The sequence below is a fragment of the Delphinus delphis genome, chromosome 3, assembly GCF_949987515.2.
Source record: "Delphinus delphis chromosome 3, mDelDel1.2, whole genome shotgun sequence".
In the NCBI taxonomy this organism is placed as follows: Eukaryota; Metazoa; Chordata; class Mammalia; order Artiodactyla; family Delphinidae; genus Delphinus; species Delphinus delphis.
Window position 1 is genome coordinate 19,216,015 of NC_082685.1, and position 16,864 is coordinate 19,232,878.

General features: G+C 45.3%; 1 protein-coding gene across 3 annotated transcripts in view; it reads right to left on the reverse strand.

Moving 5' to 3' along the window:
* The window catches only part of MAPK9 (mitogen-activated protein kinase 9), a 58,274-nt gene extending 46,259 nt beyond the window's left edge, over positions 1-12,015 (reverse strand). Inside the window, exon 1 of one of the 3 annotated variants that reach the window (XM_060008251.1) lies at positions 11,834-12,011. The gene's annotated coding sequence lies outside the window, so the exon portion shown is untranslated. Of the gene's footprint in view, positions 1-11,833 lie in introns of all 3 variants that reach the window. The other 2 variants (XM_060008252.1, XM_060008253.1) reach the window with 2 other exon arrangements.
* Between the last annotated feature and the right edge of the window lie 4,849 nt (positions 12,016-16,864).

Here is a 16,864-nt window from a genome sequence, read left to right on the forward strand (position 1 = left end):
ATAGAGATATAGAACAGGTTAGTGGTCACCAGGGGTTATGGATGGTGGGGGGCAAGGCGGGTGGTGTGGTTATAAACGGGTAGTACAAGGGAGATCTTTGGGATGATGAAATAGTTCTGTATCTTGATGGCAAAGGTGGTGATTATATGAACCTCCACATGTGATAAAATGACATGGAACTGTACAAGCATTGTACCAATGCTAACTGCCTGATGCTGGTATCATACTATAGTTACATAAATATACAACCATTGGTAGAAACTGGGTGAAGAGTGTACAGGACCTCTCTGCTATTTTTGCAACCTCTTGTGAATCTATAATTATTTCAAAATAAGGAATTAAAAGAGATTTGTTGAAAATATGCAGTCATCATACTGCTCTCCTGTTTAAATTCCTTCAGTAGTGACCGACTGCCTTGACAGTAAAATTCTAATTCTTATAACAGCAGAGGAGTTCTGCAGGGCCTCTGGCCCACTCTTCGGCACTATCAAACCACCTGGGAGCAGCAGACCCCAGCTACTGCATACCTCAGGTCTCTGCCTGAGCTGTCCCATCTGCCTGAGATGACTTCCCTCCCCCTTTTGCTCTCCTGGCCAAACTTCATCCTCCAAAGCCTAGTGCAAGCACCTGCTTCTCCTGCAAGTTCTCCTCTATAGGCTTTCCTTTCAAACTGTGCAGGGCATGTCCCTTTTTTGGCACCACATCATGTATTCATTTGCATTGCAAGTCTATCTCTACTTCTACCTGTGAGCTCCTCAAGGGCAGAAAATGTGTCCGATCTACTTCTCAATCCTTTACTAAGTACACAGTGGGTGCCCAGGAAATATATGTTAAGGCAAAACTAAGCAGGAGAGTAAATGTGGTAAGGCAGCTTCGTGCAATGGCTAAGATTAGGACTCTGGAGTCAGAGAGCAGTGGGTCTGCCATTTATCTGGGTGAGTGAACTTGGGCAAGCAATTACACTCATGCGTAGAACGGGAATAACTGCAGAATCAACCTCAGAGGAAAACTAGCACAGTGTCTAGCACAGGGCAAGGTCTCAACGTCAGCTGACCTTAAGACACCCATTCTACTTATCCCAACAAATGTCTGCATTCTGCAAATGTGAATTAAAATCTGGTAAGTGCAAAAGCTGATGACGTGGTTAATACTGGTGAGCACCTCAGTGAAAGACACAATAGACAGGAGGCAATGCACAGAATTTACTTTTCATTCTAGCGTGTGGTAGGCAGATGATGTTTCAGGAAATTTTTGAATTTTTTTTTTTATACAGCAGGTTCTTATTAGTTATCTATTTTATATATATTAGTGTATATATGTCAATCACAATCTTCCAGTTCATCCCACAACCATCACTCCCCCTCCCTGCTTTCCCCCCTTGGTGTCCATATATTTGTTCTCTACATCTGTGTCTCTATTTCTGTCTTGCAAACGGGTTCATCTGTACCATTTTTCTAGATTCCACATATATGTGTTAATATACGATATTTGTTTTCCTCTTTCTCACTTACTTCACTCTGTACGACAGTCTCTATGTCCATCCATGTCTCTACAAATGACCCAATTTCGTTCCTTCCATTGTATATATGTACCACATCTTCTTTATCCATTCGTCTGTCAATGGGCATTTAGGTTGCTTCAATGACCTGGCTATTGTAAATAGTGCTGGAATAAACATTGAGGTGCATGTGTCTTTTTGAATTGTTTTTCTCTGGGTATATGCCCAGTAGTGGGACTGCTGGGTCATATGGCAATTCTATTTTTAGTTTGTTAAGGAACCTCCATACTGTTCTCCATAGTGGCTGTATCAATTGACATTCCCACCAACAGTGCAAGAGGGTTCCCTTTTCTACACACCCTCTCCAGCATTTGTTGCTTGTAAATTTTCTGATGATGCCCATTCTAACTGGTGTGAGGTGATACCTTATCATAGTACTGATTTGCATTTCTCTAATAATGAGTGATGTTGAGCACCCTTTCATGTGTTTGTTGGCAATTTGTTTATCTTCTTTGGAGAAATGTCTACTTAGGTCCTCTGCCTATTTTTTTATTGTGCTGTTTGTTTTTTTAATATTGAGCTGCATGAGCTATTTATATATTTTGGAGAATAATCCTTTGTTGATTCATCTGCAAATATTTTCTCCCATTCTGAGGGTTGTCTTTTCGTCTTGTTTATAGTTTCCTTTGCTGTGCAAAAGCTTTTAAATTTCATTTGGTCCCATTTGTTTATTTTTGGTTTTATTTCCATTAATCTGGGAGGTTGGTCAGAAAAGATCTTGCTGTGATTTAAGTCAAAGAGTATTCTGCCTATGTTTTCCTCTAAGAGTTTCATAGTGTCCGGTCTTACATTTAGGTCTTTAATCCATTTTGAGCTTATTTTTGTGTACGGTGTTAGGGGGTGTTCTAATTTCATTCTTTTACATGTAGCTGTCCAGTTTGCCCAGAACCACTTATTGAACAGGCTGTCTTTTCTCCATTGTATATTCTTGCCTCCTTTATCAAAGATAAGGTGACCATATGTGCGTGGGTTTATCTCTGGGCTTTCTATCCTGTTCCATTGATCTATATTTCTGTTTTTGTGCCAGTACCATACTGTCTTGATTACTGTAGCTTTGTAGTATAGTCTGAAGTCAGGGAGCCTGATTCCTCCAGCTCCGTTTTTCCTTCTCAAGAGTGCTTTGGCTATTCGGGGTCTTTTGTGTTTCCATACAAATTGTGAAATTTTTTGTTCTACTTTTGTGAAAAATGCCAGTGGTAGTTTGATTAGGATTGCATTGAATCTGTAGATAGCTTTGGGTAGCATAGTCATTTTCACAATATTGATTCTTCCCATCCAAGAACATGGTATATCTCTCCATTTGTTTGTGTCATCTTTGATTTCTTTCATCAGTGTTTTACAGTTTTCTGAGTACAGGTCTTTTACCTCCTTAGGTAGGTTTATTCCTAGGTATTTTACTTTTTTTGTTGCAATGGTGAATGGGGCTATTTCCTTAATTTCTTTCTTATCTTTCATTGTTAGTGTATAGAAATGCAAGAGATTTCTGTGCATTAATTTTGTATCCTGCAACTTTACCAAATTCATTGGTTAGCTCTAGTAGAGTTCTGGCGGCATCTTTAGGATTCTCTACATATAGTATCATGTCATCTGCAAACAATGACAGTTTTACTTCTTTTCCAACTTGTATTCCTTTTATTTCTTTTTCCTCTCTGATTGCTGTGGCTAGGACTTCCAAAACTATGTTGAATAAAAGTGGTGAGAGTGGATATCCTTGTCTTGTTCCTGATCTTAGAGGAAATGCTTTCAGTTTTTCACCATTGAGAATGATGTTTGCTGTGAGTTTGTCTCATATGGCGTTTATTATGTTGAGGTAGGTTCCCTCTATGCCCACTTTCTGGAGAGGTTTTTTTATCATAAATTGGTGTTGAATTTTGTCGAAAGTTTCTCTGCATCTATTGAGATGATCATGTGGTTTTTATTCTTTAATTTGTTAATATAGTGTATCACATTGATTGACTTGCATATATTGAAGAATCCTTGCATCCCTGGGATAAATCCCACTTGATCATGGTGTATGATCCTTTTAACTGCTGTTGGATTCTGTTTGCTAGTATTTTGGTGAGGATTTTTGCATCTATATTCATCAGTGATATTGGTCTGTAATTTTCTTTTTTTGTAGTACCTTAGTCTAGTTTTGGTATCAGGATGATGGTGGCCTCATAGAATGAATTTGGGATTGTTCCTTCCTCTGCAATTTTTGGAAGAGTTTGAGAAGGATGGGTGTTAGCTCTTCTCTAAATGTTTGATAGAATTCACGTGTGAAGCCATCTGGTCCTCGACTTTTGTCTGTTGGAAGTTTTTTTTTTTTTTTTTTTTGCAGTACACGGGCCTCTCACTGCCGTGGCCTCTGCCGTTGCGGAGCAACAGGCTCCGGACACGCAGCCTCAGTGGCCATGGCTCACGGGCGCAGCCGCTCCGCGGCATGTGGGATCTTCCCGGACCGGGGCACGAACCCATGTCCCCTGCATCGGCAGGTGGACTCTCAACCACTGTGCCACCAGGGAAGCCCTGTTGGAAGATTTTTAATCACATTTTCAATTTCATTACTTGTGATTGGTCTGTTCATATTTTCTATTTCTTCCTGGTTCAGTCTTGGAAGGTTATACCTTTCTAAGAATTTGTCCACTTCTTCCAGGTTGTCCATTTTATTGGCGTAGAGTTGCTTGTAGTAGTCTCTTATGATGCTTTGACTTTCTGCGATGCCTGTTGTAACTTCTCCTTTTTCATTTCTAATTTTATTGCTTTCAGTCCTCTCCCTCTTTTTCTTGATGACTCTGGCTAAAGGTTTATCAATTTTGTTTATCTTCTCAAAGAACCAGCTTTTAGTTTCATTGATTTTTTGCAATTGTTTTCTTCATTTCTATTTCATTTATTTCTACTTTGATTTTTATGATTTCTTTCCTTCTTCTACTAACTTTGGGTTCTGTTTGTTCTTCTTTAATTGCTTTAGGTGTAAGGTTAGGTTGTTTATTTGAGATGTTTCTTGTTTCTTTAGGTAGGATTGTATTGCTATAAACTTCCCCCTTAGAACTGCTTTTGCTGCATCCCATAGGTTTTGGATCGTTGTATTTTCATTGTCATTTGTTTCTAGGTATTTTTTGATTTCCTCTTTGATTTCTTCAGTTATCTCTTGGTTATTTAGTAACGTATTGTTTAGCCTCCATGTGTTTGTGTTTTTTACATTTTTTTCCCTGTAATTTATTTCTAATCTCATACTGTTGTGGTCAGAAAAGATGCTTGATATTATTTCAGTTTTTTTAATTTACCAAGGCTTGATTTGTGAACCAATATATGATCTATCCTGGAGAATGCTGTGTGTGCACTTGAGAAGAAGTGTAATCTGCTGTTTTAGATGCAATGTCTTATAAATATCAATTAAATCTATCTGGTCTATTGTGTCATTTAAAGCTTGTGTTTCCGTATTCATTTTCTGTCTGGATGATCTGCCCATTGGTGTAAGTGAGGTGCTAAAGGCCCCCACTATTATTGTCTTCCTGTTGATTTCCTCTTTCATAGCTGTTAGCATTTGCCTTATGTATTGAGGTGCTCCAATGCTGGGTGAATATGTAATTGTTATATCTTCTTCTTGGATTGATCCCTTGATCATTATGTAGTGTCCTTCCTTGTCTCTTATAACATGCTTCATTTTAAAGTCTATTTTATCTGATATGAGTATTGCTACTCCAGCTTTCTTTTGATTTCCATCTGCATGGAACATCTTTTTCCATCCCCTCACTTTCAGTCTGTATGTGTCCCTAGGTCTGAAGTGGTTCTCTTGTAGACAGCATATATATGGGTCTTGTTTTTGTATCCATTCAGCGAGACTGTGTCTTTTGGTTGGGGCATTTAATCCATTCACATTTAAGGTAATTATCGATATGTATGCTCCTATTACCATTTTCTTAACCGTTTTGGGTTTGTTTTTGTAGGTCCTTTTCTTATCTTGTGTTTCCCAGTTAGAGGAGTTACTTTAGCATCTGTTACAAAGCTGGTCTGGTGGTGCTGAATTCTCTTAGCTTTTGCTTGTCTGTAAAGTTTTTGATTTCTCCATCAAATCTGAATGAGATCCTTGCTGGGTAGAGTAATCTTGGTTGTAGGTTCTTCCGTTTCATCACTTTAAATATATTGTGCCATTCCCTTCTGGCTTGTAGAGTTTCTGCTGAGAAATCAGCTGTTAACCTTAGGGGAGTTCCCTTATATGTTATTTGTCGTTTTTTCCTTGTTGCTTTTAATAATTTTTCTTTGTCTTTAATTTTTGTCAGTTTGATTACTATGTGTCTCAGCGTGTTTCTCCTTGGGTTTACCCTGCCTGGGACTCTCTGCACTTCCTGGACTTGGATGGCTATTTCCTTTCCCATGTTCGGGAAGTTTTTGACTATAATCTCTTCAAATATTTTCTCAGGTCCTTTCCCTCTTTCTTCCCCTTCTGGGACCCCTATAATGCGAATGTTGGTGCGTTTAATGTTGTCCCAGAGGTCTCTTGGGCTGTCTTCATTTATTTTCATTCTCTTTTCTTCATTGTGTTCTGCGGCAGTGAATTCCATCATTCTATCTTTCAGGTCACCGATCCATTCTACTGCCTTAGTTTTCTGCTATTGATTCCTTCTAGTGCATTTTTCATTTCAGTTACTGTATTGTTCATCTCTGTTTGTTTGTTCTTTAATTCTTCAAGGTGTTTGCTCTTTAATTCTTCTAGGTCTTTGTTACACATTTCTTGCATCTTCTCGATCTTTGCCTCCATTCTTTTTCAGCGCTCCTGGATCATCTTCACTATCGTTATTCTGATTTCTTTTTCTGGAAGGTTGCCTATCTCCACTTCACTTAGTTGTTTTTCTGGGGTTTTACCTTGTTCCTTCACCTGGTACACAGTCCTCTGCCTTTTCATTTTGTCTGTCTTTCTGTGAATGTGGTTTATGTTCCACAGGCTGCAGGACTGTAGTTCTTCTTGCTTCTGCTGTCTGCCCTCTGGTGGATGAGGTTATCTAAGAGGCTTGTGCAAGCTTCCTGATGGGAGGGACTGGTGGTGGGTAGAGCTGGGTGTTGCTCTGGTGGGCAGAGCTCAATAAAACTTTAATCTGCTTGATGGGTGGGGCTGAGTTCCCTCCCTGTTGGTTGTTTGGCCTGAAGCAACGCAGCACTGGAACCTACAGGCTTGAACTTCTGCTGCCAGTGTCCTTGTCCCTGTGGTGAGCCAAAGCTGCTCACTGCCTCTGCAGGAGACCCTCCAACACTAGCAGGTAGGTCTCGTTCAGTCTGCTATAGGGTCATTGCTTCTTCCCCCTGGGTCTTGATGCACACACTACTTTGTGTGTGTCCTCCAAGAGTGGAGTCTGTTTCCCCCAGTCCTGTTGAAGTACTGCAATCAAATCCCGGTAGCCTTCAAAGTCTGATTCTCTGGGAATTCCTCCTCCTGTTGCCGGACCACCAGGTTAGAAAGCTTGATGTTGGGCTCAGAACCTTCACTCCCGCGGGTGGACTTCTGTGGTATAATTGTTCTCCAGTTTGTGAGTCACCCACCCAGCAGTTATGGGATTTGATTTTATTGTGATTGCACCCCTCCTACCATCTCACTGTGGCTTCTCCTTTGTCTTCAGATGTGGGTATCTTTTTTGGTGAGTTCCACTGTCTTCCTGTCAATGACTGTTCAGCAGTTAGTTGTGATCCCAGTGCTCTTGCTAGAGGGAGTGAGCACATGTCCTTCTACTCTGCCATCTTCTCAGGAAATTTTTAGAAGACACCCACTTTCCAATATATAATAGTAGTTATGTTTCTGAGAGTTAAGAATTGGAAAAATGGATTTTCTTTTTTTCGGTACGCGGGCCTCTCACTGTTGTGGCCTCTCCCGTTGTGGAGCACAGGCTCTGGATGCGCAGGCTCAGCAGCCATGGCTCACGGGCCCAGCCGCTCCGCGGCATGTGGGATTTTCCCAGATCGGGGCACGAACCTGTGTCCCCTGCATCGGCAGGTGGACTCTCAACCACTGCATCACCGGGGAAGCCCGGAAAAATGGATTTGATTCTAGAATCAGAGCTGGAGGATTTACTACCTGGGTTGCACCCTCATGCTTAGATATGCTGAAATCAAACTAGTAGCAGCATCAGTTTAGATATACAATATTTAAATAGTCAAACAAATTAAATCATTTACAGTTCTGTAGAAATACATGTGTGTGTATGTTTATGTGTGTGTATATATATATTTTTTTCTTTTTTAAGGAAAAGGAGTTTTTTAAAAGCAATCATTCTCAATTATTCTTTCTCTTAAAATCATTGTAGGGGAGTGGAGATATGTTTTTTAAACAAATTGTTCTAAAAAAACCATATGTTTTTAAAACGAATCCCCAAGTTTTTCCTACACTGGCCTATGGAAGGACAAAGTAACAGGTGGTTTTCACACTGTTCATTCTCCTAATAGCTAAATAATTCAGCTATAGAAATATTCAAATAACAACTTCACAATGGGCAAGAACCCGTTTAACATAATGAGAGTTAATATTAATGTCTCTCTTTTTTTTTTTTTTTTTTTGCGGTACGCGGGCCTCTCACTGCCGTGGCCTCTCCCGTTGCGGAGCACAGGCTCCGGACGCACAGGCTCAGCGGCCACGGCTCACAGGCCCAGCCGCTCCGCGGCATGTGGGATCCTCCCAGACCGGGGCACGAACCCGCGTCCCCTGCATTGGCAGGCGGACTCTCAACCACTGCGCCACCAGGGAAGCCCCGCTCATTATTTTTATATCTATTAATTTACACCCCAACATTTTCCAAAGAGGATTTGAGGCACCTTTTAACAATACTTTAACTGGCAATCCAAAGGCCAATAAAAAATGTGAAAAGATCTACAGTCCTTTCTAAAAAATGAGTTCTTGCCGGGCAAAAGATATACAAACTTGTCCCCGAAATAATATGCCCTCTTAATGAATCAATGGGTCCAGGCACTGAGCATCAACAGCGGCTAACATCATAGTGTGAGCCAACCAGGACTACTTGCCTCTAGAGGAAGCGTGCACCCCCTTAGGAAGGCACCCTGGATCCAACCAAACCTCGCCTAGATCCAATTACAACTTTTCAAGAAATACAGAGGAACAAGAAATTACATTGGAGAGGTACAATCAGTAAAATCCCAATAATGGAAAAGCTATTGCTTCAACAAATAAACTACAAGGAAAAGAAAAAAAGAAATAAAGGGGGATCTACAGATTAAAAGAAATTTAAAAGACATATGAACTTATCACAATGTATGGACCTTATCTGGATCCTGATTCCAATGAAGAAACTATTAAAGAAACTATAAAATTTATGAGACAACTAGAAATTTGCATGCTGACTGGCTATTTGATGACATTAAGGAATTATTGCTTTTCAAAGTTTAAAAGACTCCTTATCTTTTAGAACATAAACTGAAAAATTCATGGATGAAATGACATCATAGTTAGGATTTGCTTGAAAATAATAGGTGGGGTGAGGTGTATGGATGGGATTAGGGACAAACAAGATTGGCCATGAGTTGGTAATTGTTAAAGCCAGATATTACTCTGTCTACTTCCGTATATGTTTGAAATTCCTCATAATAAACAGTTAAAGACTGATGTTGAAACTAGTTCATACAATCACAGAAGGCCAAATACAAATTTAATTTTCCTTAATTCTTAGGGAAAATTATGTAAAAATGTCACCTTCTTAACCAAGTATAACTACATATTTAGATTGGAAATAGCTGCCCTACTGCCAAATCAATAGTCTTAAGAAAAAAATGTGGTTTTGTTTTACCTTAGGCATCATGAAATAAATTGGCTTACTCACTGTTAATTGCTTCATCTGGCACTTTTCTCTATCCAGAAAATTAAGAAATTTGATTTTAAATAGACAAATTGAGGTGTATCCTCTAACATTTATTTAGGGAGGCCAAATAAACATATTTTAATCTGTCAACAAATTATTTAAAGTGGTATCCTGAAAATTAAATCCTCAGGAGTGGATTCTCCTCAGGAGACTCAGGAGAATCAAAACTTTTCAGAGAAGACTATGCCAAAATAGTATTATTTTTAACTCTGCAGAATCCTTTTGAAGGGGAAAAAAAAGGGTTAAATGAAGGGAAACATTATCTAAATTGGATGTTGTTCTTCCAGAACAAATGAAGATCCAAAAGAGAATACTCAGAGCTGAGGGACCCAGGAAAGAATGCTGATCTGGGGGATACCTGGGTTCAAATTTCACTTTCCAGCTGCTTGCTATGAAACAAGACTGCTGAAACTCTGGGAGCCTCTGTTTCCTCCTCTGCAGAAATGGGCTTCATAGCTGCTATCACAGAGCTCCAGTGACAATTAAATGAGAGTACCTGGACAAATAGGGCCTAGCTCCTCTGGCCTTGGGCTACCTTTCCAGCTCATTGCAACTCTTCCCTCCTATACAACCTGCACTGGAGGTCGACAATCCTGCAACAAAGCTGAATGAGGTCTGTATTTTGCTTGTTTCACAGCATTTAAAACATTTTAAAATTAGCTACTGCCAACATTTCAAAATCAAGAGAGTGTAGATACAAACGTCGAGTTCTGACTTCCTTCTAAAAATTGCTGGGTGAGCTGGGTCTGGTTCTCCAGGGTCCCCACTACTCCAAGCTCTCTTACACCTGGCCCAACAGGCTGATTTTGACCCCACATTGGTCTAAAGTTCTTCCTTCACCCTGCCCTTTCCCACTTCTTGCCTCCCCCACCTGACAAGTTTCTCATCACCATTCAAGGCTCAACTCCAGCACCAGCCATCACCTCCTCCAAGTTTCCATGGCACAGCCCCCCCTCTACAGCCAGCTGTCCTAATACTCTCTACATGTCTGCCTTCCCTACTGGGCTCTTGGGCTCTCTGGAGGAAGGGACCCTGTTGCTATTGCCTTTGTGTCCCCAGGGCCGAGCAGAAAGCCTGACCTAGATAATGTAGAATTCAGTAAATGTCTCCTGAATGTGTGGAAGGAAGTTACAGCTAAAACATTACAAAAATGTAAGATTTTATATCACAGCTTGTTCTGACAGTTACCAAATAAAGGGGTCAAGGACATTAAAATGTTTCACAAAATGAAAGCAAGTTTCCATCTGCATACTAGTTTCACAAGTTAGTCAGAAGTCACTAAACAAACATAAAGGAAAAGCAACAGGTGGGCAGGGTCATTCATTCATTCACTGGACTGATATTACTGAGTACTTACTGTGTGCTTTCTAAGCACTGGGGATAAAGCAGTGGACAAATCAGACAACTACCTGTTTTCATAAAGCTACATCCTAGTGGGAGAGACAGAAAATAAACAGGCAAATCAATAGAATAGTTTCAAACCAGATACTAGGAAGAAAATTAAACAACATAATGAGAAAGAATTACTAAGGGAAGAAAAAGGGTGGTCAAGGAAGGCATTGTGTAAAGTGAGACATCTGACCAGAAGAAGAACCAGAAGGAGCCAGCTGTGCAAAGATCCGGGAGACAACGCCAATCACTGGACACAGCAAGTGCAAAGGTCCTGAGGTAAACAGAACGTTCAAGGCAAGTAAGGTGGGTGGGACAGGAGAACGGTGCTCTGGGTTGGGGGAGTGGTGGGGGGTTGGAGGGGTGGGTTGGTGGGGTGGGGTGGGCAGGGCCCGCTCTGGCGTTGCTGGGCACTGAGTGTGCAATGACAAGGCATTGGAGCAGCGTTAGTATGGGGGACTATGGGCGAATGGGGAGGGGGTTCCTGCCACACTCAAACCAGCAAGGAGCAGTATGCCGCCCAATTTTTCACAAATGTGCACTGGGCTCCTGCCCAGGCGCTTTCACACACATTCATATAGCCTGACAACAACACTGTCCCAAAGGGCAGACATTTCTCCCACTTTGCTGAGGGGAAAACCGAGAAACATCAAGTGTCAGTGCCTTTGCTAAGGTCGCAGGAACCAAATCCCAGGCTTCTGAGCATCCCGGAGCAGGTGTGCTGCTGTGTGCCAAACAATCGGGGGGGGGGGGGTGGCGCCCACAGACCCTACGGTAGGTCTGCCAAGGCCAGACTAGGGAGCGGGCCCTCAGCTTTGGGGTGCTGACAGCCGGTAGGGAGGGGTGACTGCGGCAGCCCGGGGGACGAGGGGCTGCGGCCGGGGTCACCAGCACCCCGCAGACCCCGGTCGGCCCCACAGAACCCGGTCCTCCAGCCCCGCGCTCCCCCTTCCCCGCAGATCCCGGCCGCGCGGCCCTCCCGCCGTCCCTCCCCAGCGAGGCTCGGCCCGAGAGTCCCCGCTGGGCCTAACCCGCCCGCCGGGCTCACCTCGCCTCCCCGCCGCCGCGCCAAGAGGAGAGGGCAGGCGGGCGGACTGGCGGCGCTGCGCGCTGGCGGCTCGCGGCTCCGCTGCCCGGGGCTCGGCCGGTCGCCCCGCCCCGCTCTGCTCCGCTCCGCCCCGCCGCCGTCGCCGCTGCCGCCGCCGCCGCCGCCGCCGCAGTGGGTGTGAGGGGCGCCGGAGCGCTTAGATCCCTTCCGGTCTGGCTCTCTTCTCCTCCGCCGCCGCCGCCGCAGCGGCGCTCGGCCTGACCGACCCGCGCGCCGACCAATCGGCGCGCGGTAAGTCGGACTGGTGCAGCCAATCGCGCGCGGGGTGGTGGGGACGAACTACTGCCGGGCGGCTCGGGCGGGGCGGCCGGCGGAGCCAGGGCCCTCAGTGACTGGTGAGCGGCGCTCGAAGGTAGCGCAGCAGATCGGATCCGCGCCTTATTGACGCAGGCACTGTTCGGCGAGCTAGCTGAGCTCGTTGCCCCCACAGGGGCCCACGGCGCGGCGGCCGAACACGGAGCCGGGAGACGGTGGAGAGGGCGGGCTGGCGGGACCGAAAGCCGGGCCACAGGGCTGCAGGTGCAGACTGGCAGCGGCGAGTCGGCCTGGAGGGAGACGGAGCCGGTCCATTTGGGGGAAACCCGGGGTGAGGGTGAGGGCGAGGGCCAGCCAGGGCGAGGGAAGCTGGGGCCTTGGCGTCCAGGACCGGGAGGCGGAGGCGGCGAGGGAGTGGGGACGAGAGGAGAGGACCTTGGATTCCTCTGCTCACCGTGAACGAGTTTGTAGGGGTGCTCCCAGAAGTCGGGGACGGAGATGCGAGGAGGTGGCCATGTGCAGACAAGTATCCTCGGCAGGTCAGCGACAGGGCAGGAGAGGACAGGCTGGTGCTCCTGGGGCAGAGTTCAAGCTTCTGTCTCAGAGGAGAATGGCAGAGTCGTAAATGGAGGGAAGGGAATGCAGTGCTGAGGGCCCCTAGGACCTGGGGTTTGTTGACACTGACCTTTTTTTTTTCCCCCTTATCCTGATCACTTCATTTATTTATTTTTTAAACATCTTTATTGGAGTATAATTGCTTTACAATGTTGTGTTAGTTTCTGCTGTATAACAAAGTGAATGGAATCTTTAAAAAAATGGTTCTGATGAACCTAGGGGCAGGACAGGATTAAACACGCAGACGTAGAGAATGGACTTGAGGACACGGGGAGGAGGAAGGGTAAGCTGGGACGAAGAGAGAGAGTAGCATTGACATATAGACACTGACCTTCTTTTGAGGCATCTCCCACAGCCCTCTAGCCTCTGGATCTGGTTCCAGCATGTCTGAAGTCATGTGAAATGATGGGAGAGGTGGTGTCGGATCTGTGTTTGGATGAGCAAGGCTGGAAGTGAGGCAAGGAGGCTGGACACAGTGGGGAAAAGCTCAGAGGTCCGTGGATGGGGTGAGGGGAATTGGACTTTGCGGATGGGGAGACTGGTGGACTGTGAAGGAGGAACAGCCCTCACAGGGTGGCCAGGACCACAGGGTGGCCAGGGCAGGGGCCAAACTTGGGGGAAGGAGCAGGACTCTGCAGAGGGGGCAGGTTAAGGGGCTGAGGGGCATGGAGCAGGGTGGCAGAACTGGGGGAAGCTGGCAAGCCTGTGACCCATGGCCAGGCTGGGGGCACCAGGACCTCAGAAGAGAGGTAGGGTAGAGGAAGGGATCCAGGTGCAGTGTCCCCCTTAGGCCACCCCTACCTTGGCTACCAGAACAAGTTTTCTAAAACTGAGTATGGCCCATCCCTGCTTGAAATTGTAACTCCTGAGTGTTGCCTGATTGAGGAGGGCCCACCTGATAGGCTCCTGCCCACACTCAACCTTACTGCCACCTGCCCCAGGTGCACAACAGAAAACAGGGAGCAAAAATTACCACCATCAAGGATTATGGGAAACCGTCGGAGCTGTGGTTTTACGATGGAGCACTCATGGGTGCTTCTTCTCAGATTAGGAAGGAGCACCCATTCTCACACACAATCCAGCCCTGACTTTGCAGCACTCATCCCATGGAAAGTGAGTACCAAAAATCATTGTACACACATACAAACCTATATACATTTCCTGCTGAGTTTTCTGAAAGGATTCTGCTTTTTTCTGGCTTATGAAGTACAGGGAACATTTATGGACATAGAGCTGAGGTTACAGGGTGGGGGCCAGGGAGCTGGTCTGTGCTTGGAAGAGTGCACAGGATTCCGGTTGAGGCCAACAAGAGAGAAGATCCTGTCACAAGTGTGGTGAGAACTGCAGGGGTGGGGGAAGGGGGAACACATGAGCACTGACAGCTGATCTAGCCTGCCAGGTGGAGAGGAGCAGTTGAAGAAGGCCTCCTGGACAGGAGGAAGCCCCAGCTGAGGCTGGAAAGCCAGCAGGAGTGTTCTGGGCCAGTGCTTTAGGCAGAAAGCGCACTCAGACCCAGAGATTCAGAAGTGAGGACATGCATGCTATATTCAGGAAACCACATATCACCTAGTCTTGCTGGAGATGGAGAAGGGCGACTGGAGAGTTTTGAGGGCTTTGAGGTGCGTGGACTGGCACAGCTGACCGGAGGCCCATTGGCTGGCTTCAGCTCACTGATATGCTTTGTTTAACCCTGAGAGTTGTTTGTTTCTTTGTTTTTTAAGTTTTTTAGTTGCCAACATTTAAAAATTGGGCGCTTTCACCTTGGAAACACTCAATTGTTGGTTTCTCTTGAATAGTTAAAGCTCTGGCAACATGGGGCCCAGATTCGCATAGTAGTCAGCTGGAACTGAGTGGCAGCTGCCCCTTTAGGTGAGACCCCTAGTTCACCACAGTCTCCACAACTCCCTATTATCCACATCTGCCTGCAACTTCACTCACCCCTTACCTAATAGGCCTTGGGGCATCGCAGGGTGGAGACCTGGCTGTGGAGGTAAAGGGCAGCTGTTGTGGAGTATTAAGAAAGGAAGTGAGCAGAGTGATTAGATGTTTATTTTGGAAAGATCACTAGGGCACATGAAGTTTCAGGGATGAGGGGCTTAAGACCACAAGACCAATTAGGGAGCTATTGCAAAGGTCCCTGTAAGAGAAGATGAGGTCTGGTCTGGGGCCAAGGCAGCAGGTGTCAAAAGGAAGGATCTGATTTTAAAACTGTTTCAAGACTTTAGGCAAATTCAAATTAAATTACAACCCACTATCACTACACACCCCACTAGGATGGCTGTATGAAAAAAGACAATAGCAAGTGTTGATGGTGATGTGGAGCAAATGGAACTCCCAGACACTGCTGGTGGAAAAGCAAAATGGTTTATCCACTTTGGAAACAGTTTGATAGTTTCAGATAACATTAAACACATAGCTGTCATACCACCCAGCAATCCCATTCCTCGATATATACCCTAGAGAAATAAAAGCATGTTCACACAAAGAGCTTACGTGAATGTTCATACCAGCCTTACTCAAAACAGTTAAAAACTAGAAACAACCCATGTGTCCATAATTCAGTGAATGGAAAGACAAACTGTGGTACATCCATGCAGTAGGATATTACCTGACACAGAAAGGACTGGCCTGGTGGCGAGTGCACAGCACAGCATGGATAAGTATTAAAAACATGGTAAGTGAAAGAAGCCAAACATAAAACTATACATGATTCCATTTATATGACCTTCTGGAAAAAGCAGAGTCACATCAGTGGTTGTCAAAGCTCAAGTGTGGGGAGGGGAATGACTCCCAGGGGCCATGAGTGAATTTTTGGGGATGATGGGCATACTCTGTTGTATTTTAATTATGGTGGTCCTCATATGACTATATATGTGTCAAAACTCAGAATTGTGCACCTAAGAAAGGATGACTTTTAATGTGTGTAAATTATACAAAACAAACTTGATGTAAAGGAAAAAAAAAAACTGTTCAAGAGGTGGAATTGTCAGGTCTTACAGGTAGGATGTAGGGGTGAGAGAGGAGGAGTAGTCAGAGAGAAAAACCTGGCTTGGTTCTTGGCTGGGGACTTCTGCCCTTGGCCTGCTCATGCTTCTGCCAAGCCTCATTAGAGCATTTCTGGCTGCCCTTCCCTGCCCTTGATGCTGCTGCTGGCAGACACTGCCCACCTCCCCATCCCATGTGGGCCTCTTCACCTGGGTTCCAGTCAGGCTCTCCACTTAGTTGTGCTCCTCTGGGCAAGGGATTAGGCTCAGAGAGCCTCAGTTCAATGGGGAATGGGCATCGGTGGTGAACCCAACCTGATGCGAGGACTCAAGGAGCAAAGTACCAAACGCGGGGTGCCGACCTTACACACAGGGTATGTGAGTGTTCTCATTCTGGCTGCTTTTGGCCCCCTCCCTCGACTTTGCCTGCTCTCCCCGCAGTCCATTAACCCCTCCTCTCTCTTCTCCCCAGCCCTTACCAGGACCAGAGATGTGCCAAAGGATTCAAGTTAGGACTGTTTTAGTTGTGTGTTATAGAAAGCCACATTGCACTTAAACCAATGGGGACAATTTGGGGGAGTTTCCTGCACTGTTGCACCTGAGGGAGAGCGGGGGTAGAGCTGGCTTCAGTACTGCAGGCTTGAGAGCCAGGCTGAGGCCTTGAAAGCCAGAGGCAAGCTCTCTACCCATCCCATTCCTCTGTGTCAGCTTCCTTCTCTCCATGTCACCTTCTGCTCTTCCACCACCCAAGGGGAGTGACCCTCTGTCTCAAGTCAAGTTTGAAAACCCCCATGGGAGGACTCTGATGGCTCCCCCTTGCAGGGCTCCCACCCTTTGCTGGTCAGTCAGGCTCATGTGAGGACGTGGCAGGCAAAAGGGCAGAAAACAGCTGGGAAAGACAGAAGTCTGGGTTTTATTCTCTGGTAATAAGAAACAGGGTGTCTTATATACACTACCAAATGTAAAATAGATAGCTAGTGGGAAGCAGCCACATAGCACAGGGAGATCAGCTCGTGCTTTGTGACCACCTAGAGGGGTGGGATAGGGAAGGTGGGAGGGAGACACAAGAGGGAGGGGATATGGGGATATATGTATACATACAGCTGATTCACTTTGT